The sequence below is a fragment of the Cataglyphis hispanica genome, chromosome 3 (genome assembly GCF_021464435.1).
Source record: "Cataglyphis hispanica isolate Lineage 1 chromosome 3, ULB_Chis1_1.0, whole genome shotgun sequence".
NCBI classification, from domain to species: domain Eukaryota; kingdom Metazoa; phylum Arthropoda; class Insecta; order Hymenoptera; family Formicidae; genus Cataglyphis; species Cataglyphis hispanica.
In genome coordinates, this window is record NC_065956.1 from 7,493,288 (window position 1) to 7,517,420 (window position 24,133).

General features: G+C 28.9%; 1 protein-coding gene across 2 annotated transcripts in view; it reads left to right on the forward strand.

Moving 5' to 3' along the window:
* The window catches only part of LOC126848118 (uncharacterized), a 61,343-nt gene that overhangs the window by 1,825 nt on the left and 35,385 nt on the right, over positions 1 to 24,133 (forward strand). The gene's annotated exons all lie outside the window — the stretch shown is intronic.

The window sequence follows — 24,133 nt, forward strand, 5'->3', positions numbered from 1 at the left end:
GATATGATCCATTTTTCATGGATGCGCACAGTGACAGATTCTCATGCTTGTCAAGATTTATTTTACATATATGGAGTCTCATGTGTTGTAATCTCTTTCCATCATATCCATAAGCATGCAAGTGGCATTTACATTCTAAAACAGTATTGAAGATATTGAGATTCTCTATCTATGCGATGTAATCTTTTTTCTCATGCTGATGTTTGATTATATATTCATATGCGTATTCACATTCAATGCAAGAATTTTGTCTCATGTCTAGGGGAGGTTCATATTTATTCTAGATTGTTAATTAGATATATTAAGATTTAAGAAATATAACATGATATATCTTATGTATCTATAGCGATACATAATATTCATCTCTTCGAATACTGTTACAATTAAACATATTGTGCTTTCGATCAATGTAAATTCTCTCCTTGCGTATTTATGGATAGACAGAGCAGCATTTTATTCTCATTTATGTTGATTATGCACATTGAAATGTCTTGCAATGTAATATCTTCTCTCTATAGTTCATAACATACAAAGCTTTCATATTTATTAATGTTAATTAGACATATTGAGATGTCGAGGCATGTAATCTTTTCGCTAAAATGCTTATGGTAATATAGAATGACTCATGTTAGAACAATATTATAATTTTATGCACTTAAATATAATTAAGTTTCCAGCGATGTCTCAATCTCTTATGTTTTCATGAATACATAAAAAGATAATTAAAATACACTTGTTAATTATACATGGATTGAAAATTCAATTGACATATAACTTTTTCCTTCGCAAACTCAAGAGTTTGCTTTAAATTAAGATATTTATAAACCTTTTTCGCTTTTACAATATTATCATTTTTTTACTTGAATATAATTAAGTTTTCAGCGATGTCTCAATCTCTTATGCTTTTATGAATACATAGAAAGACAATTATAGTATATTTATTAATTACATAGATAGAAAATTCAGTTGACATATAATTTTCTTTTTCTTTCACAAAGAGTTTGCTTTAAATTAAGATATTTATAAATCTTTTTCACTTTTACAATATTAAAAATTTTACACTTGGATTTAATTAAGTTTTTAGCGGTGTCCCAATCTTTTATGTTTTCATGAAAACTTAGAAAGACAATTAAAATACGCTTGTTAATTATACATAGATTGAAAATCCAGTTGACACATATAAATTTTTCTTTCGCAAACAAATAAAGCAAACAAGAGAATTTGCTTTATTTTAAATTAACGATTTATAAATCTTTTCCATTTTTAAAATTTTAATTATTACCAGGATTTATTTAAATTCATGAAAAAGAAAGAAGCTATTAATAATTATTGTGTTTTCTTTCTCCTCTCTCTCTTTCTTTCTCTCTCCATATTTCTCTCTCTCTCTCTCTCTCTCTCTTTTTCTTCCTCTCTCTTTCTTGTAATGATACTCTTACAATATTTTTTTATATTTTTTTATTTTTATGCTTTATAAAGCATTCAAATGCTTATCAATAATTAAATATGGAACAGATAAAAAAATCATTTTTTCATGTGCATTACACTTATGCTTACTTGTTGAAGCAATATTATTAAAAAAAATTGCAAATATGTATTTTCTTTTATGTATGTTTTATCTTAAGAAAGTGCATTATTTTTGCAATATATTGTTATTATTATGTGAATTATTTATTAGACAACGAAATTGAACAAATTATTTTTATGATAGGGAGTTTTACACAAAAATTATACATATTATTCTTTTTATTTTATTAAAATTATTTTACATGTAGGCTTTATCTGTTATATACGGTTATTTTCTAATTATGTCTAATCATGATGTAATGTAATTTTAAAAGATAAAATATTTTTATATCTAAATGCTGCAACTAAATATTATTCAATTTGAACAATATTTTTTATTGCGATATAAAAATATTTATTATTAAAGAAACTGAAGCACACATTTATTCGCCTTTCTGTACGGGATGTTTGAAAAAAGATTTACATATTTTCGCAAATTGCTTTAATTTTTCATTCAAAATATATAAATAAAACTCAAAAATTGAGATCTTAAATTTTTACAAGATTCAATAATTTATAAGTCAAAAATGCGAAATATTTTTTAACCCACATATATAATTGTATGGATGAACATTTATAAATCCATTAACAATTATAATCTACAACTTTTTTTTTAGTCAGTTATAATATTGTTATAATATTTCTACTTTAAATTAATATCTAAAAAAAAAATTTATATTATTTATATATTTCTGAAATATATTTTTATATATAAAATGTCAAAATAATTACATGAACCTTTATTGAAACTATATCGTCTTCAGGGACAAAATATACATTTTTCTTTGGACATCCCGTATGTGAATTTATGCCGTATACATAATAAGTGTCATATTAGTCAAGGAATAAACGCCGTAGATCAAGATTGTATGATATATTTCATAAACATGTCACATCATCAGTTGTTCGCCTACGCGTTTTTTTTTTTCTTTTTCATTTTTTTTTTCGCGAACGCGTAGGAGAGATTGCTCGACGATTAATCATTCCCCTTCCGACACCCCGGCCTCTTTAATACTGCGCGTCCCACTGCACCATTTGCCCTTTTACTTTAATTCACGATGACGAGGGTACGTTCCCTCTTCGCTCATTGTTTTTGACTTCGCATAAGACATATTTTGCAACGCGCGTGGTATAAACTTTACAGTTAAATATTTAATCATAGTAACCAAATAAAAAGTAAAAAAAAATCAATGTAAATATTAATTTTAGCCAAACTTCTTTTTTTCATTATAGATCTTTTTTTTTATCATTATATTTTAACGCAATACACAATTCCATTATTTAAGATACATATTATAATTTTGCATTTTACAAATTGCTCTATCAAAACGATAAATCTAAGAGAGAACGAAGGAAACTTTTATTTCGTTTGTGTGACATTAACTATCCCGCCACGCAGCGTGCATTTTAATCCCTCTGCTGCGCCGCTCTGGCAATTAGGAAGAATTACTCGGAAACTAACGTTTCACTGTAAATACCTGCAACAGAGCGCGTTGTTTTAATACAGCCTGAACATACAGCGCGCGTAGAGTAACGGAAATAAAACGCATGGCATTAATTTATTGAAACATAATGTGTGCTATTGATTATGTTATTGTCGCTACTCATTGTGCGCGTTGTACGATTGTTCACGTATAAATGAGCAATTATGTTTTCTCTGCGTGGAGAAAAAAAAAAAAAAACAAATGCAAAAGCAGAATAAATGGCGATTTTTTCAAATCTCATGCATTCTCTGTATGAATAAATATGATAAAAACATAATAACATCTCACTTTGTAAAAATAAATAATTCTCTATTTTCGATACAAATGAAATGCAAATTGATATTAATATAATAATATAAAAAATATATCAAATAAAATATAAACATTTTAAAACGCAACACGATAAAAAGAAACATTTGAATTGTATTTCTTCTATGAAAAGTAAAAGTACTACAAAACAAAGGATACTTTCTTTGATTTCTCCGGGAATTTTTCTAGCGAACTGGTTTCTTTCAAATCAACAATTCAATTAAAAACTATTGGAATTTAAAAAATTCACAATCGAGCAATAATTGCATTATTACGCTATCAATTGAAATGAACTGAATAAATTAATTACACGGCAATCATATTTATGACTAAAACATGAAGATATATTAAAATGAAATTGTGCGCGATCGGTTGAATTCATGGGTGGGTAGTGACGCACGTTTATAAGGCAATATAATATTCAGTCCGGGAGCAATTATTGGGATCGTAGATTAAGCGGCATTAATAGAACGCGCGGCGGTGGTAAAGGCGTGCATTGTTTCTGTATCCCTAATTACGTCATATGACCTGCATCGGGGTCATGTACCGCGGTCGGAGACGTTCTGCGGAATATAGGAATGCCGATTCCTCGGAGCGCGACGATACGATACAATAGAATTATAATATTATATTACTAACAATAAGTCTGTTCAATCGCACATTTTCCGCAGATTGCTCCTTTCTTTTTCTCCCTCTCCGAACACAACTTCGAAAATTTTGTTTTAAATATAAAAAGCGCAATAAGATGCAGCTATAAGAAATGAATAGGTTAAAAATTTTTTTTTTCTCGGGTTTATCCAGCAGCTATAAATTATTTGTTATGAGATCTCATATAAAGAAAGAGAAATAAAATGAATTCTATGCAGATCGTCTAAATAGATTCATGAGAAATAAACACATCATTTTTAATTATTGTGAAATTTAAACTTTTTCACAGAATACGAATTTAAAAATATCTATTTAAAGTAATAATAATATCAAGAAAAAAAATAATTAAATTCGTGTGGATCACGATGTTTTATATTACGTGTTTATATTGCGACGTAAATTTAAAGTAAAGTAGTTTATGTAATTAAGCGAAAATAACATTGAGAATTGTGCAGATTGTTGAAGATTATTGCTTGATTTTATCGGAAACTGCGGAGAGCTATAAATATATCTGTTATATATATTGGAATTCTATTACGACGCTAGTTGTTTTTATTCGGGAACGCGTGATCTCACATTAATAAGCATTACTGACTGATAATCGAAGAAAATTAATGACTAAATTTAATATATAAATTTGCCCACGTTTTGCTTTATCTTATCGTAATACGTTAATCTCACCGTATGATAATAGCATTATGCCACAACGATATGCAATTGTAATAATAACTTGTGAGCTTTTCTACACAATTAGGCTCTGCATGAGCAATATTGTACACGCAACATCATATAATGTGCTTTACAATTAAAGAGTTAAATTGCATCAAGTTGTTAACTAGAATGTAATTAATTCTCTCTTCCTGATTTTCTCTCTAAAATGTGATAGACAATAAAAAGAGAAGGTATTTAACTCTTGCTTTCGTATAAAAACGTCAATTTGTATGTGTGTGTGTGTGTGTGTGTGTGTGTGTGTGTGTGTGTGTGTGTGTGTGTGTGTGTGTGTGTGTGTGTGTGTATGTAGTGCGCGCGCGCGTGCGTTTACTATATAATTTGACTCGCGCATGCGTTATCTCTTAATATTTTATATAATATAATACATCCGTTTGCATTTGATAAATATAATATTACGATACCCAATGCGAGTTTATGTTAATTTTAACATTGGTCAAATAATAATTGTACATTATGCAGCAACGCACGGTAGCGAGCGAACATATAATATTCCCATACGATATTTCCATAACATTCTAACGTGGATTTGCACAGCCGATATATTCGCAGTGACAATCTATAGAGCAACAATGTATAATGCAATAATTTTGCAACGCTACGTCGCATAACGCATTGGATATCCGATATAAAGCGCGAGAGAAGTGCTTCGAAACATTTCTGAAAAGAATTGCCGCAATTAAAACTGCAGTTATACCACGTATGATTCATGACGAAAGAAAATTTTATTATTCGCGATGGAAAGTTATTTTTTCACGATTCTCTGTTTTATTAACTCGGATAACGTAAAGCAAAATTCGAGTATTGAATTTTCTTTTTCGAAATTGTCGATTATAATATTTTATTACCAAAACACAACAGAAATTAATTTTCAGTCTAGGTTTTGCATCGTTAATCTAGAATCTGTTTTATTTTGTGGATTTTTTTCTGAATTTTCAGCCGGAAAATTTAATTGCTTATTTATTAGTCGACGAGCACGTAACATGAATGGTTGAATGATTATGTAACACATCTTGCTGGCTCATCGTGTTAGTCATAGGTTTACAAAAACCGTTAATGGGCTTTCCTATACTCGGTCTCTGTCCAATGCACGTAACATGTTAAAATAGTACTTTATCACTTTCCATTAGAAAAGTTATTAACACACGAGAATAGCGGCGCAATTTTTCATGACGTGAATGGGCGGTGTAATCGATCACTCCGTGATTCAAATTTGTTTCGCACCTTCTCTTTAAAAATACATAGCTCAGAACATCGTGTTTTCTTTTAATAAAAGGTATATTTAAGAAAAAATATATATATATATATATATATATATATATTACATTCTTTAAATCCTTTATCTACATATTAAATTCTTTAACTTTTTGCTAATAAAAATGTACTATTCTTTTTTTTTTTCACAAATTTATTTTCAGAAAAATAAACACATATCGCATACAGTTATTGCTGTACTTTGCTCTCTCTCATTTTTGGACATACATATATATCTTAATTTACATTAAAAATTATTTTTGTTTATTTTCCTTTTATTTTCAATAAAATTTAAAATTTTAATAAAACTTATCGATCATTTCTCAAAAGATATTTAATCTTGATATCGAAAGGATGAGGTAATATGTATTTACGATAAAATGTTTTTCGAGAAAAGTTAAATTACGTATTTAACGTTTAAACACATGTGCGCGTTCGGCGCGTTGTTTACTTTTCTCAGTTTCGTCGTGTCCTTATGGTTTACATACTTGATGCTTCTTCGCTCGCGTAACTCGAGACTCTTCAAGAGAAGTTGTTTCTTGTTGCTTAGTAACACAATGTAGCGCATGATTCCATCTATGTCACTGGAATGTATGTACCGCGTTAAAATTCATCCGAGATGCATCCGTGAATACATCTACTCCTATAGTTTAATTATTCACAATTAGTTTGCTTATTAGAAGAGTCTAATGGTAAAAGACAAAGAGAGATCATTTTTATTAATTATATTATTTACAGATGTTATTCCACGTAAAAACGTGTCGGTAAATGTATTTCATTATTTAATTATTTATGCTCAATATGTGCAAGAAATCCTTCATTTTCAATAAATTTATAATTTGAAAATTATATTAGTGTTCGAATATTTGCGCTAACAAAAAAATTGATTTGTAATTTTAAGACAGCTGGATTGCGCTAGACATTTCCTCTTTTTCGGAATTTTTGGAAAAATCATTCTACAAAATATAAAGATAAAAATAATGCGATAATAAGAGATATATACATACATGCTATAAGAGCTATAGTGGAGGGAAAATATATGACTTGTATAGAGAAAAAAACGTAAATATCTGTGCTAAAGATTGCGAACTGTTTTCAGAAGGATGTTTCTCGGACACGTTTCTTAGCAATCAATAGTGCGAGATACGCGATTAGTTACACGAGAGGCTCTCGCACGCCTGGCTTCCTAAATACGGTTCTCGCTCGACTCTAATAGTGTATGCCATGTATCGCGATACACATGGTGTCGTGTACACGTAACCAGACAGGACCAGTGTGTTTGAGATGAAAGAGAGAGAGAGAGAGAGAGAGAGAGAGAGAGAGAGAGAGAGCAGATCACTGCTATCTCATCCTAGCGAATGACATCCGACTCTTGAACCGTAGAAATTCTCTTATCTAAGCACGAGATGAATTTTCGTGCCTCGAGACACGGAAATGTCTACGTGTTATTAATAAGAAGGTAGAATTGCGTCGTCATTCGGGGAACTTTGTCCGAACTGTATCTCGCTAGATATTCTCATGTCTCTCTACTCTTCTTGGTATTTTGACAAGTCTGATAATCGCGTTTAATACAGTGGAATTGTCTTATTTTTACAATGTGCAATAGCATCTCTTGTGAAATCTTTTTAAACATATTTTCTTAAAATGCTTGTGTAAAAATTTATGTTTATAACATGAAAACATAGATATCTTTCATAATAATAAAAATGAGTAAAGTATAAAAATGCCGTTTAAGGCTAAATCGCATAAATTTTAAAACAAAATTCCATAAAGTAAAAATTTGCGAACGTAAAAATAAACTGAAAAAGCTCGAACTAGTTTTTGAATAAAGAGGGATAATGATATTATTTCATGAAAACATTCTTGCCATTGAGACTTTTCTTTCGAGGTAAAGAAAATGTCGATATGATAAAAGAGTTTTTACTCCATCAATCTTCGATCTCGAGTTTCTCGGCAATGTTTGACAACCGTTGATATACCTCGTCCCCAACTATGCAATTCCAAGGAAGATTCATCCACTAGAAGTTTCCGCGCAAGTAACAGACTTTTCGAGCTCGGATATTTCGCTGAGGTGTCTAAAAAGTATACGTACCATGTTTGATTCCTTGTACCTGTAATCGATTCTTTTTCTCTTTTGTAATTTTGAATTTCTTCAAAATTCTTCACTCTATTTGCTCTACATCTTGTCGTTATATAATATATTGCTATTTTAATATATTTATAATATACCTGAAAAAAAAAAAATTATAATGATGTGATTTAAGAAAAGGAAAGAATAAAGTTATTACACGAATAACTTTTCATCCGACAGTCAACTGGTAATGAAGAAAACTTTTGGCCACTGAGAAATGAAATCGAACCTGATTAGCAAGCTATCGAATATTGTAACTCTGAAGAAGTTTTGGATAAGCTTCAAAATTATCAACGCAGGATGAAAGATTTCATCGAAATTGCTAGCTCGTGTGCTTGGGAAGTTTTACTAAATTTCCAAGTTTTTGAAGAAAACAAGATTCATTTTCCGTAAATTTAATCAGATATGATATCGTTCTAATCTCTTTACTGTCATAGGATAGTGATCGTCGATGCAATGCAATTAGTAAAATGTCGCGTGTGTCTTGGACAGGATTATGGATGGCGAAACCACAATATGCGAAACACGTTAAATGCCTGGCATTGACATTCGCGTTCGTTTATGTTGTCACCAAGGATCGTTTTAATATATTCACAAGATGTATGTATGTACGTGACGTATCTTTGACATGATCAGCAAAGACTTTGTTGTGAAACAAGATACTGATCGTAGAAACTAAATATAAGAATTCGTAATTCGTTATTACACAAATCTAATATTTTACACAAAAAAAAAAAAAACATATTTGAAAAGGAAATATCGAATTTTTATTTAAAAACAATGTTTTATTCTATTTATTTGGTTTGTTATTTGAAGGTAAAATATAATAATATGGGATTTAAAAATTGAATTCTCGAAGAGAATTTGAAAATTAAAAATTATATTTGTTATTAAAGAGAATTTGAAAGTTAAAAATTATTTCTTTGCAATTAAATAAAATGCATTTGCGCTTCAAAAACGGCTATAACATTTTATAGAAATCGTTTATATAAATATTTTATATTTATATGCAGTGAAAAAATAACTTTTTTAACTCTTGAATCAGATTTTCAGTTGATGATGAAAGCTTAAAAAACTCCAAATACTTCTATTACGACTAATTATAATCTATTTTATAAAGCACACAGGTGAAAAAAAAAAATATTAACTTGTAACACTATTTTTTCCCGTAAATAGATTTTCATTCCAGTACACGAAATGATATCGGGATTAATTTCTAACAACGAAATATTCACAATAATTTTCAAAAGTACACTTAGACAGAAAGAGAAAGAGGGCATGCGGAAAATAAAATTTTCATAAAACATACTCTCGATAAATTGACTTCCGAATGCATCGTTCTTGCCGACGCGCGAAATCGCAGATACTTCTCAGTCTGATTACTTCCGACAGAACTGCTTTTCGCGCATTTTTACCTTCGTGATTTTTCATAGACTGCCAATTTCATTTATTTTTCAATCTTGTTTCGTCGACATACTCGTTTTACAATGCTTTGCAGTGATTCTTCGTTCCGCGCGCGGTTTCTTGACAGAAATACAATTTTATTTTCATACAGATACGCTTCTCTTTGTTGAATTATTTACAAAACTGCATACAATAAATACATTTTTGAACAAGATTGAAATTGAGTGCTGATTCAAGGCTGAACAATTATTTGTTAGAAGTACATTCTTTGCGACTGATAAATAGAGAATTTATTAATTTATATAATTTTTTTTGATTCAAGTAATTCTAATCTTATTTTGAGTATATTCTGACTTGTTTTTAACGATACAATTTTAATTAGTATTGTTTTAATTATTTAATGATAATATTATATACTTTCGGAACTATCTAATTATGAAGATTTAATGCAATATGTTTAATTTTTTTCTTGTTATTATTAACACTGTCAATAATTGTTTGATGCTTTGCATAATTCGCACATTTGTGCAAAACTGGAACATTGTATGCACAAATACATATCTGATCTGATGATTTGTTTGCGCAATTGATTGTTCATTTTGAAAATAATTTGCATTGTTAAATTTGCGAGAGAGATTTTTAAGAAAATCAATAACTGCAAAAATACACTGGACGGAAACGGATTTCGCTCTTATACGAACGTGTTCGAATAAACAAAATATTTTTCCTAAACAAAACTTTAGGAGGGCAATCTTTTGAAATCATAAATTTTCCACAAATACAAGAAGCTCGATCGACAGCATGATATGATGATACCGGTAATTGGCTTTTTTCTCATCTGCAGGAATCTCTTTGTTCTTATTTTCAAACACTCATATACTATATACAAAGATCCATATATGTACACCATTCTTTTATTACTTCAATAGAAGATACAGGAAGCAAAAAAAAAAGCGAGATATATCCGCTATTTGTTAGAGAATATTATATAGACAAATTTTTGTAGATATTTTTGTAAAATATTGCTTCTTTTATAGTAAAGAATATTAATTAAAGAATGCTTGTTCTATAAAATTAATGTTTTTATTTTATTAAATGCTGACGCTTTTTTTTTAATTTGCGTTTATCCTAATGTAAATCCTTATCAAATTATATCTAACTGTGTTCATTACTTTGAAAGAAACTTTATTCTAGAAAAAATATCACTGAAATGTATTATTTTATTATTTTTTTGTTAAGAGAAAACACGAGAAGATTAATTTTCTAAATATTGTTTGCAGTGCAAATTGCTCGCAAATATTTTCGAACATTTCGTCGTTTAAAATAACAATTGTCGACACAGATTAATTACTAAAATGCCGTATATAAATTTTTCAGGAAAATATAAGCAGAACTTTCTATCTCTCTTCCTATGTACACAATTTCGCAAATGTAACCAGGAAATTAATTATATTAAAAGTTTACTTTTTATATTTGATATTCTTGTGTTTTTGTTTGACTATTGAATTTATCGAAATAAATTCACTGATTAAAATTCTTTTTTGTAAATTACTCAGAATCCAACAAATTTCAAATGTTTAGAGAAAAATTAAATATTCACATCATACATTGTAATCTTTTTCTTTCTTCTCTTCCGAGATGATTTGAGAAATCACACAATTAGGAACGCTGGTTTAATCGTTTTGTTTTGTTAACTTTATCTCTTCCACTTCATTTTCTCACAATGGTCGGTCCGTGACTTCTTCACTAATTTCTTCCATTCTTTGCGTAAATTTTTTTACGTTATTTCTTTCTTCGTTCGTAGATAATTCTATCTTTTTTCATCTTCTTTTATTCCCGATAACTTCCGCTTCCGTATAGGATCGATAATGTACGATGCTAAAGAAACATCTAATACTCCTATACTTTAAGACAAAAAATTTTCCCTTATCAAATTTCTCTTGAAAAATAGAAAGTTGGAGTTTTGTTTCTACATATCCATCAAAAATAATCGAATCTTGAAAGAAACTTGCGATATCGATTAAGATTGATCAAATATTCCTACGATAAACAATTTTGAAAAGAAAAATAAACAAGAAGTTGCGAAGACGCAAAGACAGGAAAAAGAGGCTACATACTAAAACGTGATCGTATTATATATTATCATTCGAATAACTCGCGGTCAGTCTATAAGATTTAGCGAGAAAGATGGCAGAAGTTGAACGGGTCGACGCGACGCAACGGGACATTTATTTCTTCGCCTGGCGCTTTTCAGTTCAAACTTTTTCGATTTCAATTAAAAAGTTACCGCGATTTAACTTTCTGCCGTCTGTCCCAGCGGCTTGGTGGCGGCTCGCTTTCGGAATTAAAAAAATCTAAAGGCTTATATAGTCCTCTCTCTCTCTCTTTCTCTCCCTTCTGCCTGTTTTTCCGTTTTCTGTTTCTTTTGATCCCACGCGTGTCTCTTGAATTTTTCCGGTACACGTGGAAATTTTCAACTGTCGTTATTTATCGAATTTCAATAATGCAATTTCTGCAGTGTACAAGTTGAACGATATAATTTGAAACATATAATCTCATAACTCATTGCTTTCGATGATATTGAAAATATATAAGAATGATATTATTCTAGGGAAAATATCTTTCATAGCAAAATTTTTTTGTCAAAATTACTTTCATGGAATTTAAGAGCTGCAATTCCCTTTCAAACGAAACAATATGTTTTTTTTTTCTTACGTAAGTAAATTTTTCTGTTGTTTAAACAAAAGTGAATATTTTTTATGATATATTAAAGTATATCAGAATCATATTCTTAGTGTTTAATTATAATCGAATCATATACTTAAAAAAAGAAATATATATATATATATATATATATATATATATCCTAATGGATAATGTAAATAGAACTATACAAAATGTAATTATAATGCATGCATAACATGAAAAATTCCAAACCACCAGCTGAAAGCAATCTGTGTCTCAAGAACAACTTTTTCCGGTGAAAAGGATGTTTGAGCAGCTCTATATATAACAAACTGGTGATTGCTTTTCCTTCTGTGTCCTTTCTTCGTGCTTGTCGGAGAAAATGGGACATGCTTTCGCAGTTTTTTCAGTCGTTCTTGTCCCAAGCTCAAACTACTATTTTTATTGGAAATAAAAACATGAGACTTTGCGAGAAGAGAGGCCAAACTTGTGGATGTATATCTTTAATGATTTTAAATGATAATGTTCTATATGTGATTATACATATAATCTAAACACTGTTTATTATTTATGTAACGGAAGGGTATTTGTTAAGTCGTATTTTTTCTCATTTAAAAATATATATAAATTAAATAATTAATATTATATTAAATTAATTAAATGCACTTTAATGTTTAAATTTTATTTGGTTTTAATTTGAACTGACGACAATGCAATGAGAAATAAAGTGAAGAAATGGTTTGGAGAAAATATTTGGAAGTTATAAATCGTTATATTGTTTTCGTAAAATTTTATGATCTTTGTACCCTGTTGTCACGTAAGATTGTGAGTATGAGAAAGAGATATCCGTTATAGTCAGTGATCGTTAAAAGATTTGTACATACTAGAAATTTACGTGTGCCCCAAAAGTTTTTACATCCAGTAGAATTTGGTTGGTTTAGATTTTGAGGAATGAAATATGAAAGTACAAATATTAATGGACATGCTCGCGGATTCAGCAGCTTCAACATGAATGATACATATACATATACATATATATTCGCATATATAATACATCTCTCTGGCAGCAGATCCTAAAATGTTTGCTTTTCAATCTCTCTTCGTTCATGCAACCGACGTATTCGAACATTTCAAATGCTTCTAAGATAATATTACCAGCAAGCTGATATTAATTAATTTGCCTTTCAGAAATAATATGGGGCAAGGGAAATGATTTCTAAATTTTAGCTAAATTAACAAAATAATAATTATAAAAATAAAAGCTACTACTATTTTTGTAATAAGTTCCTTTAAAAGAAAAATACAGTTGAATTATCTTTTATCAATTCAGAAAAACTCACTCTGTTCTTTTAATTGAAAAATTGTAAAAACTGTGCTATTCGGATTTATCAATTCATGCAGGCATTTTATAATATAATAAAATATTTGATTAAGTTTATTTCTTTACCGATAATGAGAGAGCATGTTCCGTGATAACCCAAGCTAATTAAAGCAAATGCCGCGCTATCAACGCTGACAAATTAATTAGTCGTTATCGATTACACTCTATAAGGAGAGCCAAAAATCTCATCGCATTTATCAAACTATGAGATAATTGCATTGTTTTAATTGAATCGTTTGAAAATTTTTTACAAAAATTTGCGCAGACGAATTAAGTTATTAACTGCATTCTTAATTAGAGTTTATGAAGTGTGTGCAAAATAATATTGAAATATCTTGCAAAGTATATTCATTTTATGATGATTTTATTTTTATATTTTTATACGTAGAATGATAAGAAGTTTTTATATGAATTGATTCGTAATTGCACTTGAAGAAATATACAATTACACATTATAAATGCAATGTTGTATATAATGATAATGATAATTAATTGACTATTTATTATGCTGTTAAAAATTTAACAAACGTTTTAATGAAAATACTTTATAAAATATTTCATATTTTATGTCAAAATAAATTATGAAAGTATTGGTAGTATATGAGAAATTATCTCGTAAACTAATGACTTTGGATTTTATCTTAATTACTTTTATATATGATAAAAAGAATTATTTTTATAATCGAGGAAATTTTGCAAAAGCTTTTCAAGAACAGTTGTAAAAAGTGCAGAGAAAAAGAAAGTACCCTTATATTCGGACTATTTCCTTTTTTGACCGATCATTCTTAAGATATTGAACATCAATAGTCGATATCTACATATACATAAGGCAACTGTACAATTGGATATTCAGATGGAGAAAAAAAAAAAACAATTTGAAGTACTTGTGTTATATTGAGGTCAATATGGGTTATCCATGAACACGCGCATCGTTGTATAAATTTTCAATTTTTCGAGTATCTCGCAGGAATTCAATTTTTTATATATTAATTATTCTGAATAAATGCATTTCGTTAAATTTACAGCATTAATGATTGTTCTTATTTAAATATAAATTCAATTTATTTGTTTATTAATCATGCACGATTTTCGCACGAATAAAAATTTAAAAAAAAATATGTTTTAAAACTTGTTATTAAAGTTTTGCGATAAATCGTTGCCGCGGTTTTTCCCACGAGCCATTATTTCATCAATTTTGTCACAAATTTAATAAAAAATATAGATTTGTTGCTTATAACAAATATATATTCCATTAAAATATACATTTGTTTCATTTTCAATATCTCTAATATATTCCTCGATATTATTTATCTTTTGAAAAATGGAATTAAAAAATTTTAGAAAATCTACTTATATATTTTCTTACATATTTATTTTATATTTTTTTTTTATTTATATTTTATTATAACTAACTTTTAAAAAACTTTTCCTTTTTCTTTTTCTATCATTGAAAGTATCTAATTGCTTGTCTTTTTAATTTAGTGAATAACACTATTATGTATTCGTATAGCTACGAAGAAATTAAAATGACTTCTCGCTTGTTTCACGAGTGGACTTTATTCGAGGGCCGTTTCAAATACGAATGACAAACAAATACGCGCACTTCTTTAAATGATATTCCGTCTCTTCGTTTCAGACGCCGCTGTAAGCTGTAGCCTCTAACTCCACATTGTAAATATTCAGGAAGAATTGCACGCACACACATTCATGTTTCTCGCGTATTACATAACATTTCTAAAGTTCTTCGAACAGTTTTCCTCCTTTGCAACCATGATTTAACCGATATCGGTCTTGTTTGGTCAATATAAAACTCTTCGAAGTAAACGGATGCACGACTGTTTCCGCAGAATGATCACAAACCAGTTTACAAACCAGTATACAGACACAATTGGCAATTGCTATTTTTATTGTCTTCATTAATTTTTATTTTTAATTCTATCTTGTATGTGTACATATATTTAATTCTAAAATGTATATTCCACACATGTGTACGTGAAGCTGGCATGTCCTTTCGTAGAAACTCAAAAAATTAAGAATTTTTTATAACTTTATTTTTAATAATTCTAGCTTGTAATAATTAAAAGGAATAGTTCTGGCTGTTGGACACACTAAAGAAAATATTTTAAAACAAATAGAGACCGCAAGTTTACGCAGCTTTTTACTTGTTTATAAACTTTTCCCGATTAATTTCTGACATTTTTTTCTGAGGTTTTTAAGGTTTTGTAGTTTTTCATGAATTCTAAAAAGAGAATTCTATCTTTTAAAAGCAAAAAACATTAATTAAAATCAAATATTCACGAGCGAATGCGCACATGTACAAATATTCAAGTGATGCTGAGATCACTATTTATATGAAATGAAGAAGGATTTTTGAGAGTTTTATTTGTTCTAAAACAGTTCTCGTATTATTCTGAATCATTCATTCATTTTATAAAGAATTCGAATCGCAAGCAGTCTGAAAAAACTTTTTAATCAATTTTTTTTTTTTTTTATCCGAGAAAGACATGAAATCTACTTGATTATTGCATAATAAAATTTATAATTTTATAAAATACCGATAAGCTTAAATGAATAAATTAACTTTAAACAGATAATGAATAATGAAATCATTTAACTTATAATTTTATTTTCTTTTAATAAATAATAATTTGATTTTAAAAAGCTGATTATACAGTTAGTTAATATATAAAATATATATTTTAGATGTCATCTCATTAAAATTTAGATTTTCTTTGTATAACCGATTATTCATATTCAAGATTATCCAGCTAATATTTGATTTCGAAAAATATAGTTACTTTTTATCATTTAACAATTGCTTTCATTATTTATTAAATATTATTAAAATATTTCAGAATTAATGCGCGACATATATTTCGTTTATGAATTCGATATATAACTCGTTTACGACTCCGAAAATTAAATAAAATTCTCGATCGTTTAACGATATATTAAACTATGACCGAAATGAACAAAAGGCGGGACGACAAACGAACAACAAAAACATCAAACAAATGTGTATGCGTGCGTGAAAGAGAAGTATTATTATCGGAGCGATAATATTGATTCCGCGTCTCTTACATTAGCCTGCAGGTTCAATTTCGTGGACGATTGCTTTAAGAAGATATTTGAAAGCATCCAGGAAGGATTTGTCGATACGCCGTCTTTGGGACATCTCTCCACTTCTCTTCGATTAAATTGAGAGGAGAAGGCGCATGTAGGCGGGTTGGGTTGGGGGAGGAAGGGGTAGAACGGCAATGGGGGACGAAAGGGAATTGAGTATGTAGGTGGATAATACGCGTGAGAGCACCTTTCTCGGAGCTTCCTCGAAGAGTTCAAAGACGACGATCTCATTTTCGCATCCGTTAAAACTCATGCCGGCTGAGGGATAAATCGAAGAAAACTTCGAAAAATTTCATTACTTTTACTCTCCGTACGATTGCGATGCGAAAATGCGAGAGAGAAGGAGAGAAAGGCGGCAGACTTGAAATCTTTCTCGCTATTACATCGAATTATAGTTTGCTATCTGCCTTTGTAAAAATACGGAGCTAACAAGATTACTTAACTACGATAAGAGATAAAACTGTATTAATAACCAAGAATAAAAGAAATAGAACGGAATTGCTGTGTCGGTCAAAATAAAGTGATATAAAAATATCTATGCTTGATATTTTTCGAATATTATTTCGATCATGAATATTCATATTCTTAGCTCTCGTGACGTAAAAAAAATTATTTCCTAATTTAATATTTTGATTTTTTAAATTTTATTATTGTTAAGTAGCATAAGAAAAGTTCGTGCAGTTAAATAGATGAATGCATGAGAGTAAAATCGATATTTTTAAATGAGATTCTTACAAATTAGAACAAGCGTTTAATTCAGGAATGTGGTGCAGCTCAATCTTAAGATAGATCAGTTTACGTTCCACATAATTACAATTCGCGGAAATAATAGCGTGTAGATTTTCAACTATGTGCTATAATAAATCTTAAACACTAAATTGTGGGATCTCTTCGAAAATCATCACGCGAAAGTACATCTGGTAAAAAAGAGGAACTCCTATGTTTACAACGCTGACGAAGCGTTATGGGGGGTATAGCTCACAAACTGCAGCGACCCGCAGATGGGAACTGTAAAGAGAGTTTCTAATCACGATGGCCATCTAATCTACGAGCGTGAAGGGTCAGGACATTTAATGAGCTCAACGGAAAAGCTGGCGTTGGTCGAAACAAGATTAAAAACTCGTGCGAGTAGAATTTCTCAATTCGATCTTAATTTAAAGGATCTCTTGTTTTTTTAATTATCTGTCTGAAATAATTAAAAGATATTGAAATATCTATCATGATCGCGATTGCATAACAAATTAATTAATTAATTTCTTTTTGCGTGCAACAATAATTTGCAGTAATTTGAAAAAAATAAGCATTTATTTAACGTAATCTGCAACGAAAAACTGCACAACGTAATCTTTTAAAAGAATCACATATTATTTTAATATAATTTTAATGTAATAATCGTAGATTATCAAATATTTAAATATTAACTCCTCTCAACATCAATTTCATATCAACATTTAATAGATATAATATCTATATATCTACAAATACTTTATTATAGATGTTTTAAGCATTTTAAAATATAATATGAAATATTTTATATACGCATTACATTATAAATTAAAATAACTAATTTATAAATGACAATAAATAGTTAATTTGAAAATGGCAATTTAAAATAAATTATTAAAAATATTTGAAATTATTAACTATTCTATGTGAGATAAATGCGTAATTAATTTTAAAAGTAATAAATAATTTCTAAATTACTCATAATTGCTCTCTCCGGATTTTCTTCTCTCTTCATTTTTTGTTGCTCTTTTGTGACACTCATCCGTGACAAAATGATTAATTATGATCAACAAGAATATGATAATCGCGCAACATTCTCCACACTAAATACGCGCAACGCACACTATTTTATATCGCGATGAGAGAATGACGAGAATAGCGAAAACTATATAGAATTTAATCGAAAATCATTCATCGAGATTCGCGCGCCATTTGTGCTAATATGCTATTTTTTGGTTAACATACATTTATTATATGTTCTTTTATTTTAAGACATTTTTTTTATTTATTATAAGCTAAAATTAAAGAGAAATGTCCGCAAACTGCGACATTCGAAAATATAACTAAATTTTTTAACTGTCAACAGACCTCGTTCGAATAAATCTCGCGAAATATGCGTTTTGACAAATTACAACAATGTATAAACACCCCATTTATAATATGATTGATCAATTATTGACAAATTACGGGAATAATAACAATTAATTAAATGCGTCCTGAATGTCTAATCTGTTTTGTTAATGATTGAAAAACACAAAAATTACAGTATTTTTATCCTAATACTGTGCTTTACGCGAATCGAGTTAATAGCTAATTAAAACACGATGAAATACATAAACAAAATTCAATATTTTACAAACAATTTAATTTCGCGAAATACATGTATTATTAATAAAAAAATCGATATATATATATATATATATATTATGCTTCTTTATTACTTGAGCAAACGACCGTCGCCGCGATATTATTTACTGCAGAATTTAATTAACTACGGAGATTGATAATCGCTAATTGTAGTCGTATTATATAGAATTTTCGTGTTTTTTTAAGGATAATGCAACGATATACGAGACGCGATTCTCGTACCGCGGCCTCTGCCCCACTCGTGAACTTCGAGACGCGAATGACAACAAAGTCACCGTCTGTCAACAAAGCACGTAAGAAATACTGTGTGACAGTCAGTTTTTTGACGTCACGCGAAATATTCAACATATTAAGTGCGGAATTCCAACTTGTTTGGATATCAATCGCGTGTTTTTTGATATTTATCAATCGCTGTGTTTTAAAAATTTGGCATATATACATATTGTTGTAGTTTGTCAAAAACTTATATGTCGCGAGATACATTCGATCAAAATTTGTCGTATAAACAGTCGGCAAATTTATTTTCTTCTCACAACATGATATAATCTGTGTCCGCGTGCGAACACTCACTCGATTAATATCGAGTGCCATGCAAAGTATCGGACGATTGTCATAATGTGTCAATGATAATTAACCGATTTCTTGTGAGTGAGTATCGTATTAGTGCCATAAAGAAGCAGCAAAGGAAAAGGAACGAAAAAGAAATCCATGGAAGCGTCAAATGACGCGAAGAAATTGTAGAGTAAGTAATTTATAAATTATTTATTTATTTTTTTTATATTTGTGGGGAAATTAATTTTTCATTTATTTCTATGATAATTATATTTTTAAATTACCGTGCATATATATATATATATATAGCATACATAAAATATCTAATTGATAATAAATATTCACTTAATTGTTTTATACAAATATATATGAGAGAAATATTTATTAATATGTTATGTTTAAAATTTATAATTATTTAGATCATTTTTTATATAAAAATTACATATTTTTATTTGTCACACACATATTTGTGAAAAATCTATATCTAAAATAGACTTTTTGCAAGACTTTTTGCTAATTATGCTATCTATTTTATTAAGTATTTATTGAAAATTAATAAAAAAAGTAAAAAATTATTAAAAAAATTGATTTTATATAATAATTAATTGTTTGCATAACATGTATATATGTATATGCTTGCACTCTGAACTCGTGGGATCGGTTTGATGATTTTTGCTCTTATTCAAACGCGAGGCATCTCGCTGCATATGCCAGGCGGTCAACAACGCAATGACGCCATGTGTTTCTAGCTAGGATTATCGAGGGGTTGGGTCGGGACGGTGATTCGCAGTGGAGGGTAGTTATATAGGGTGCACGAAATGTTCTGGGTTTCTGGGCTTTCGTGACGAGATGACGAATGCAGAGGCAAACACAACGCCGAACAATTGCTATAGACATTTTTGGAGGGTGAAACGCCACTGTCAGGAATAACCATAGTTAATGCTTCTTGGGTTCGATGATAATGGCATAAAATAGTTTTTAATTAGAAAAATACATATATGAAACAAATAGATGGATAGTGTTATATTAAAATTTAAATAGGACTTAATTATAATTTTTTCTTGGAATGATTTTTACTAATTTTTCTTTATTTTATTATTTCATGAAATTTTATATAACAACTCCAATATATATAATATTTAAAAAACTAATTATATTCACTAAATATGCACAAAAAATCAAATTTTTTATTTGTTTTTTTAAATAAAATAATTAATACAATAGCATGAAATAGATAAATAATTATCGAAAAGTTTTTTTGATTATATAATAATACAGACGATATATGGGTTTATAATAATAAAAAAGATATTACGTGCTTAAATAACAAATTTATAACTCTGGATCTCAGAACTAATATATAATTAATATTGAAGTGAATATATATATGTGAAAATTATATACTATTAGAAAATTAAAATAATAATATACATCATAAATTAAATAATAATATACATCATATACTGATATTTACTGATTACAATATACATATTATAATATCAATTTATTAGAGATTATGTTAATTTTTTTTTTTTCTTGAATGATAATCATACCAATTCACCGTGAATTTATCGTTTGTAATAGTTGATTATAATTTCTATAACGGTCAATATATGTATACATACCCATAAATACGTCGACTTTCCGGCCGCATGGCTATAAATCATCTCTCTGGTGCGATTTATTTATTACAAACTCACGTCGATGTCAATCAATATTCGCGACGATGAAAGGCTTATCGTGACTCGAATACCGCTTATCGTAATTTACCAACGAGAATAAATATCATGTACGTCTCGTGCATATAAATTGCACTCGGAAGAATATCGTCACAGGCCAAAAAAAATCAATTTTCTTAATTTTTATATTTATATAAATACTTTTTATTTGTAGTTTAGAAAAATACCATTTTTAATATAATAAAATCTTTTTAAATATAAAGTATATAATAAATAATGTGTAATTATAAAATACATTATATGTATAAATATAAAATATAAAATATATGTATAAATATGAAATAAATATTTTATGGATTAAATAGGAAAAAGTAAGTTTAAATTATATGAAAATAAACTATAGAAAAGATTAAATTTTTTCTAAAATCTTGTATCCTGAAAAGTTCATTTATTTTGAGTGTATGTAAATTGACAATTGAGTTTATATAATTGACATAATGTTGTTTATGGAACGCGATACATATTTTTTACAGAAAAGAAAATAATTTATTTCGTAGTTTGAGTTGACAGTTATGTTTACATGCGCGATTTACATTTTCAAAATTTTTCTGTTAGAGATTCAGGGCCGAGATATATATCGGAATATCGAGAAAAAGTATTGCACGAAACAAGTATATAAAATATGAAGTGTGAGTGGCAGACGTGACGTATGTAAAACGTGTATGGTTGGTTGAATAAGTTGAACAGCACGTTGTTTAAAATACTATAATATTTGGATTATTTAACACGCGAACCAAGTCTTAGTAAATCACGAGAGTAATTAATTATAGCTATCGCATCAATGCTGCATCGATAATATTGCGGTTTTGACTAGCCTATGTATCTAATTTACACTAGAAACTGAGCGACAATTAGCATATAATAATTTTCGTTATATTTTTATGCTTAAAAAAAAAGAAAAAAAAGAAAAGGTAATTAAATTCCGATGATAAATTAAGACAATAAATTTTTTTCGATTGGAAAAAATTTTATAATAATATTTCATAATTTTATCTTTCTTTATTGATGGCACAGATACATAAAATTGCTTTATCATATAACTATATTTATATATAAATACGATAAAAGATAATATTACAATTTTAATATGCTATAGGTATTTTATTATACTTATATAGTTTTAATATGTAATCTTCATACAAGTTTATATACTTGAATAAAGAAGTTAATAAAAGTTAAAAATTGAATTAATATATTCTATGATACAAAATAAGTATTATATAATATTTGCGCCACATTAAATTGTATTAGTTATAACAAACAGAATAGTTTAACATACTTTCATATCCAATGCAAATATAAAATAATTATGCCAATTATTAACATAGCACTTGATATAATTTTAATAGCTAACGCAGGATTATTATAGCTCAAATAATTAGTCAAATCGTACTGAATAATTGCTTAAACAAGTATGATTTACAACAACAATGTATTTCGTTGATCGTTACAAAGTGCACGTTACAATATCACATACTGCTGCAGCCATTACGTATCGATAATAACTAATCGAGCATAGGGCTCGAACGTCATTTAGTTCATTATCAATTAAAATAGATGCCGAGGCTGTTTTTCCAAACGTTGTATCCTGTTGATTTAAATTATATATCGGAATTATCGGGCAACATTACGATGTTTATCGTGTCTTGATTACGTTTTCGTATGTTATTACGCCTTACCATTACGTTGGAAAGGGCAATCAGCGAAGTTTAGATAGCATATGTGACCGCAGGAGCCTACAGTTAATCTGCATGTCAAAAATAATATCTTAATTATACGCTTATTAACATTTATAGTGCAATTAACATCTTTTATCAATTACAAGATTTGTCAATATAGTTATAAAAGTCATACAAAGATACGAACGGTGTAAAATCAATACTATAGATACAAAATATAATGTTAATATAGAGTTTGAGAATAGAATATCCTTATATCTTTTTCAAATTTGATTTTTATACATGTCTCTTATTAAATTACTTGCAAAGATATCGAATTTATGAGGAATAATATAACAGCTGAATTGATCGACCTGATTTTTTGTTAATTTCTTAATTTTAATATCAGAGAGAAATAATCATATGATCTGCGATGAAAATTAAGAAATTTACAAGAAATCAAATTGAAATTAATTTCAAAGTTATGATTTTTCTATTAGAACCTTATATATCAATTTCTTGAAATCAATTTACTCGCTGTGAAAGGCTCATATAAAGTAATATAAACGTAGAAATTGTTAATATTCTAGAAAACAAGTGAAAACAGGAAGTCTTTTTATTTTTATTTGTAAGACTCGCTTATGTTTTTCTCTTTAACACGACTCTCGCGCGTTGATTTTCGCAAAAAGCAGCGCGCTGCGCTGCACACGAGTTCGTATCGAGTTAATTCTCTAAAAGTTAAAAGTCTCGACGAGATTTTACCGTGCGTCTACAATTATCCGCGCTATCTAATCAGGCAGTGTCGCGCCGGTAAAGTGCGCAGATCGCCTCGGAGTACGATTCCGTTGTTCGCCTTCTTGCTACAAGAGTCCTCGCGCACAGAACGCGTACATGCACATGCATACAAAGTACGTATATAAGTTATATACATATATAAGTACGCATGCACGCACACGTTTTTTCACGGGCTTAAAGGGGATACGCTGCGGCTTTTGATGGTCGACCTTTTTGCCGTTGGCTTTCACCCTCTTTTTCCCCTCCCTCGCCCCGCTGACCGGAAACACGTCGGTGGGTGGGAGTTCGATCGACGCGCTCTCAGG